Here is a 7,435-nt window from a genome sequence, read left to right on the forward strand (position 1 = left end):
AAAAAAAAAAAACATTCAAATGAACTGTTCAGTTATAAACATGCATACTTTTAAGAGCTACACAATGTTGAAACAAATGAAGTAAAAACTTGGGGGCAGGGGGAAGGATCTGGGTCATTTAGTCACTTTGATAAAGAAAAAAAAATGCCTGGAACTAGACCCTAAATCAGTAGAACTTAAAGATGATGAGCCAATTCCTGAGATGTTCAATGAAGTAGTACAAATCAGAACATATCAAGGTCACATATGTTTATATGCCCAGACTACAGAATTACAAAGTTAGCTTTTCACAATGTCCATGACCAAGAGCACTGACTGATTGATCATTAATGCATGTTGACAAATACTGTTATGCTAGCCAGGATACTATTGAAACTGATAAGGTCACATGGATATCAATGTAATCAGACACTTAACAATAGAATGCACAGACACAAATATTTGGTAAAGGAAAATTACTAAGGAGATTCTATTACACTCCAAGAGAGTTTACACCGGTTTGAGCAAGTACTTCAAATATTTAAAAACAGATGCTTCCATCTACATAGTTAAAAAACAATTAAATAGCTTATCCTTCTATGATATTTTTATCCAAATTTAGATGATACTTTAGAATCTGATCCTAAATGTTATTTCTTTACAACCTGCACCCAAAAATAAAATTGAAGAGGAGTGAGATTCATCTTTTTCACCTTTAGACGTCTAAATTTTTTCTAGTTGTACCAGGCCTTCCTTACCATGAATGGAGAAGTGAGCACCCCAGGAAAGAAATTCAACTAATCTATTAGCTCTTCACTGAGAATGAAATAAATCACCCTTACTTAATCAGATGAATAACTCCATTAACTATGAAAGAATCCAAAAATTACCATTAGATGCGGAACCATATATTTTGGATATCTTTGTTAAAACAAACGACTCCTATCCTTTTATCTTCTGTCCGAATTTGAAAGAGCAAAATTTAGCTGTACACTGAGGAGGATAAGTTTTGTTACAATATAATAAATGAGCAGACTACTAAAATATATTGCCTCTTTAGACCTTCCATTTTTACAAAAACCCACCCAGGAAAGTATGCTACAAAACCCCTCCAAACTTGGCCAAATCTTATTAAACAGAAGACATGTCTAGAAAATAAAATTAAGATACTAGTACATAATAAAGTACCTGTGCTAGCTCAATCTAGCTAGCACCCAAACATTAGCAATTAAGGGATTGTAATGTGGGTTTTAACAATGCTTGTTATTTATGTAGCATGAATATCCAGAACGTATAGAGAGTTTGTGCTTGGATTAACATATGCTAGAATTCATGCCGTGGCTTCTGCTTCTACTCTAAGCTATGCAGCTAGTTTGAAGCAAAACAAACATGTTAGTACATACAATTAATCATACCTTTGTTCCTCCTGTGTGTCCTATTCAATGCCATTTAGCACACAGCCTTGTATTTTGGAATGGAGCAGAACAACACTGCCCAAAGGGGAATTCACAGAGGGAATGTGTTTATGGAGGGAAAAGGAAGTGATTTTTTCTTTACTTTAGCAAGGAATAAGGCAAGGACTACTAAACTGCACAATAAGTAATTAAAGGACTTTAAAAGAAGCCCGGAGAAAGAGCTACTTAAAAAAACCCCAAACAAAAAAAAATTTCTCAATTTACTCATGGACACTACTTTGCACTGAAAGCCCACCCCAACTATTTCATTTTACTCTTAATCCTTAAGCTTGTGTTTATCAGCTTCTTGATGATCTCTTATCAATTCTACAGTGGAAAGGTGGGTTGGGCCTGAGACCTGTAGTTTCAGACACTGTGAACAGTGAGAGCTAAAAGTTGACCTAGAAAGTATTCTGTAGAAGTGTGAAAATATCTTCTGACCATCTCCCCCCCACAATACTTCTTTTTCATGAAAATTGGAGTCTTTCCTACGCAGCAGCAATGTGCATTTTTTAATATATTTTAAAACTGTCTGCTGCTTAAAACAGTGTGCTCTGTCTCCTTCCAGTGTAGGTAGCTGACTGGATAACAATATCTATAAGCAAAGGTCAGGGTAAAGACCTGTTTACGCAAAGCTAAGCACTGAAAGAGGAATACTTGCTTTTCTTCAGGTAGAAAGCCAGTTCAGGCATGTCAAGAATTCAGAGTTCAAGACTTAACTGTGAACTGTGCTACTCACCAAATCAACCTCAGCCTAATATGGGAGTGAAGCAGGAAAGAAAGATACCCCATTAGAATATGTACTTGCTATAGAAACTCCAAAAGGATAGCTGTCTTAAGGACTATATACAGCCCTTTATATATATATATATTTATATATATATGTGCACATATATACAGTCCTTTTATAGTAAACCATAAAACATCTAGCTTACAGCCCATCAGTTCAAGTCAGCGTAGTTAAGCAAAAGTGAAGTAACTATGCACGGGCCACTGGAGAGCTATAGGAGTGGGTAGTTACTCGATCTAATTATAGCAGAAAGTCATCCATATCCCCCCATTTGGCATCATGTGACATGAGAAGCCAGCAGTGTGATGAACATGAAATCCCACTCTCATATGTTAGAACTCTTCTGAGCAACACACTAATCAGGCAGGACACGTGTTGTATAACCTCTACGGTAATCATTTTGTAGGACGGAGGGGTGGCGGAAAGCCAGCTAGTCTTGTTCTACTTTTATTTACATAAGGATGGAGTTATTTTACTTGATTACGTCAGAATAACCCTGATCTACCTAACAAGAGGATAAACAGGAGAAGTCTAAAAAATATTGCACCTACATTTATATATAATATTACTTAGAAAAAGCTGGCATGTGATGTGGTTTTGAACACAAAAGCGAAAATACAATTTGGCAAATTTCAGCTTTTTTAATTGTTAAATGCAAAAGTTTGTTTTAAAATTCACTAAGATTGGTAAATATTTTTAGGTTTGTCTGTTCTTTTTGGTTGTATTTTTAAGTGCTGTTTACTTTCAGAATTTTTTGTAAAAACTTCCCTGAGGAGAAAAATGTTAAGATAACATTAAGATTAACAAGATATACTTTACAAGAATGTGTGTGGGTGGGAGAGGGAGAAGATTGTGTGTTGAAATACTAAGCAAATAATGTTACTAGTGAGTATATGAAAAGACATAACAATCCATAGATTTTGAGGGCTGTACCATTCAGCTTGCTTTCTATCTCTAAATTCTTGACTTCTCAGCTATGTGATTTAAAGGTTCTTCTACCAGTTTCACAACAGTGCTTCTTAGTTTCCTTAAGGATCCTGGATGAGGGTCAGGGACGAGTAAGGATTGTTTCTTAAATATACAATTTGGAAGAATGGCACTGACAAGTCTGTCCTGCAAATGATACATTCTCTTTCCATGATGGCCAATTTAAAAGAATGTAATTGCAGAAATACGCAGAAATTTATAACAAATGATATGAGTTTCTGATTCCAGGTGCTGCCATTACATTATGAAAATGAGTCTCTAGAGAGCTATAGTGGTTACATACACAAGTAGCAACTCTATGATCATAGGAGGCTGCCACCTCCAACAGACACATACTCACTGAGCTCCAGGTGAGCTTTGCTGCTGACTCCAGCTGCATGAAAAATCAGTAATAGTTGAATTTCTATAAATTCCTGCTCCATAGATTTCAAGGCTAAAAGAAGCATTTATAATTACTTAGCTTGATCTTCTGTATTAATAGAACATAAAATTCCATCCAGTAACTTTGTGTTGGATGTAGTTTGACAGGGTTTTTTTTTTTTTAGTAAGATATCTGTTCTTGAAGACATCAGGAGAAATCACCGTTTGCCTTAAAAATTTGCTAACAGTTAAGAGCATTCACTTTTAAAAACTACATTCCCAGTTGTAATCTGAATTGTTATGCATTCAACTTCCAACTACTGACCCTTGTTCTGCCACTTCTTACCATAGGTGAAATATAGAAATCACACATTCAAAAAGTGCCAGCAGACCAGAAGCAGCTTAGACTCCCTGTTTAGCAAAATCACCGTTATTGTTAAGTTTCATGAAACATGGCCTCTGAGGAAACTACACTTCCCAGCTTTTGTGAAAGTTGACAAGATCCATGACTGTCAAAGAAAACATTTCAAGCTGTCCAAACTGTCATTTTATAAAACTCAGTGTTCACTAAATGTTTAAGATCATTTTGGCATGTGTTGCCATGTCAAATGCTGTGAAAGAAAGCCTATATTAACTCTTTGTGATTATCTTCATAACTAAATATTTAATCCCACCATAGCTATACTTATTCTGGACTCATCAAACAGGAGGGGAAAAAAAAAAGTAGAATTGAACTTAAGCTGGAAGAATTTACAACTCAGTTCACTGAATAAATCTGAAGAACTAAGCTACATGGATAGCATCCTGTAAAAACTTCACAAGTCAAAATGAATACTATGAAGAAAAAACTAGACTAAAATTGCTGTTTTTCAGTAGCACTCAAAAGGTATGAAAACATGGGATTTAACCAAGGAATCTAGATGTCTTACAATATATTTTTGTACCAGTGTGCATCTGTCTCATGCAAAGAAAAAAGTAGATGTACTACAGGAACAAAATAGCATAGAAGTTTTTTTTTTTTTATCAAAATAATACATTGCCTATTAATGAGAGGATAATCAAGCAAAGGCATGCATGGCCAAATCAGGTTACATATGCATTTGCAAAAGTATGTCCTAGGAAGGAAATGCAGCTCTGTCTCAAAGAGCTAACATACATTTGCACACACTCTGTCTAAAAGCGTAAGTCAAGTTCACAGAAGATCTAGATTTATTCTCTTTCACTTGTGGAAACCAAGGGAAGACTGCAAAGTTATAGCTGATCAACAAAGAACAGATTCTTCGCACATCAGAGCAACCTCTGAGGTACTTGAGTGAGGTTTCCTTATAAGCAGGCAGCTCTAGAAGGTAATGCAGCCACTTGAAATCTCAACAATTCAGTAATCAGAAATCGTTTCAGGGCTGGCTAATAAGTTACACTCCTCAGATGCTTAGATGAATTTGGGACTTCAAATCAATGAATAAGGTCTGGTTTACAAGTGTAATTAAGGGAAGTGTAAAGAACCATGAAAAATCAGAGGTTACATATTTAGAATTGTTTGCTTTAATAGGCAATAATAGTAGTAATCAATGGAGGAAATAATTTTATCATATGATTTCAACCAGAATTCTTGTGAGTGATGATTATCAAATGACCATAAATAACAGCAGTTACTACATGAGGACTAATAGACTAGAACTACATTTGCTTATTGCTCAATATGTTGAAATTACTACAACTTTAAGATGAAGATTTCAGTTAATGGATGTGTATTTCTCAACTGTAGATTCTTTTGAGGCCTCTCTCAATTTGCAAGCACTCTAAGACTAGTGAAGAGCATTTCTCAGAAACAATTCTCTTGGATGACATAAAAGGGGGATTAGTTAAATCTAAGCTGTTTCAGGGGATGTAGTGGGGAGACTCAATAAAGAAGAAAAAATAGACTGATCCCATAAAAAAATATTTCCCTTCCCCTTCTCATCCTCTTTCCTAAAGTGTTAGTAAATATTTGTTGGTCATTAACTGGAATATGACACAGATAATTTTCATGAGCTGATCAAAATAAACCATATAATCTTGAATTAACTTGTGGTATGAACCTAATAGTTCAGAAAAGGAATTGCACTGTAATTCAGGGTGGCGGAGACATGATACAGGAATCACTGCAGGCTCACTGCCTTGATGTGGAGATGTGGACCATTTGGTAAGTGTGTGTGCTGAACAGGGAATACATGCGCATATGATAAGATGCTTTAGAGGTAGCAAGTGCACTAATAGTGAGATTTTTTTTCTGAAAGAGTTATTTTCCCTGAAATAAATAAATAGATTAATAAAACGTTTTTCTATTGTGCTGTTTCTCTGTTGTTCATAAGCGGAAATCCAAGAATTATGCAGAACCACTGCTAGTGAAAATTGTCCTGCTTATTTAAATCTAGCTCAGTTATGATCATTCTATGGATCTGAAGCAGTATATTTGAAAATAAGCACAAGGCATATAGTAACTGTGCATCTATAAATGACATACAGGACTCTGCCATGGTATTGCTACAATATCTGTATGACATACTACTAAATGACCTTATGCCTGTCTTCAAATGAGGGAATTATGTAATTCTAAATACACATGAAAAGGGAATTATGAGAAAAATTGGATTAGAATTCAGAGCAATTGCTCCTGTGCCACATCTAAATCTACTCACACTTGAAGTGTCTCTCATTTTGTCACTGGATATGGAAGGAACTTAAATTTATTATGGCTATAAATTCAGCATTTTAAGGACCTCCATTTGATTAGGATGAATCCAGGACACAATCTCACTCAAAGTGCCCACTAGAGAAGTTCTGCCATTGGGATCTTAAATGTACAACACATCATCACCTATCCATGAGGAAGAAGCTGAGAGTGATACACTTGTGCATCTGCCAGAAAAAAAAAAAAAGGTAATGACATTCATTAATAAGATCATTAAGATCTTATGTCTTTATCCAAAAGACTCACTGCAGTTCTCTCAGGAGGGATGTGCTACAAATCCCTGACTGTAATGATGATCCAGTTTAAAAGGCATTACTGAGATTAAACAGTGTAGACAGTGAATGAATTCAGCACAAATCCCAAGAAAGTCTTAAAATAATAAGCAGTGTACTCCAGTGTTTTTTTTAACTGGTTACAGTGTCTCGGGCTTTTGAGCTCACAAGCTCTGCCTGAAAAGAAGACATCAAACTATGAAATGAAATACTTTGAGGGCCCTAAAATTAAAAAAAAAAAAAAAAAAAGGACAAAATAGTTTTAGAGACAGCAAATAATAGCATGCTATTAGTTATGAGAATCTTACCTTCTATGCCCTGCTCTTCAACATCACAGTAGTACATGAAAAAAATATTCTCACAAATTTCACTAATGCGTAATCAAATGAGAAACCTCTAGGCACAAAGTGCCTCACTGGAGGCACTGAGCTTTGAATTAGGCTTCAAATGTTTTTTTAAAGGTATCCTTACAATTCTCTCTCTAATTATTATGTTCCACCCTAACTACAAAGCTTTAAAGAGGCAGCAAGGTGTGTGGTAACAGCATTCCTACAGTCTTGAAGAAAATGCACATTATACAGCAGAGTGACAGAAGTGCTATGCTGGTACTTAAGTTAAAAGTTACTGAGATTGGAATCCTGGCAAACATTCAGGGCAATGCTGTATCAAGCTGAATGAATTAATGTTTTACTAATGACTTGAACTTAAACAAGCTAAAATCCCTCTTCAGAAAGGGGAAAAAAAGAAAAATTCTGTCTTTTCAAAGAGCTTCCTAAGGGCCTACTGCTAAATGAAATTCTTTCTACTACTAAAACCAAAAACTAATTAGTTAAATCTGTAAAAGAAAGAATAACTGAAGAAA

The sequence above is a fragment of the Phaethon lepturus genome, unplaced genomic scaffold (genome assembly GCF_000687285.1).
Source record: "Phaethon lepturus isolate BGI_N335 unplaced genomic scaffold, ASM68728v1 scaffold8237, whole genome shotgun sequence".
Lineage (NCBI taxonomy): Eukaryota > Metazoa > Chordata > Aves > Phaethontiformes > Phaethontidae > Phaethon > Phaethon lepturus.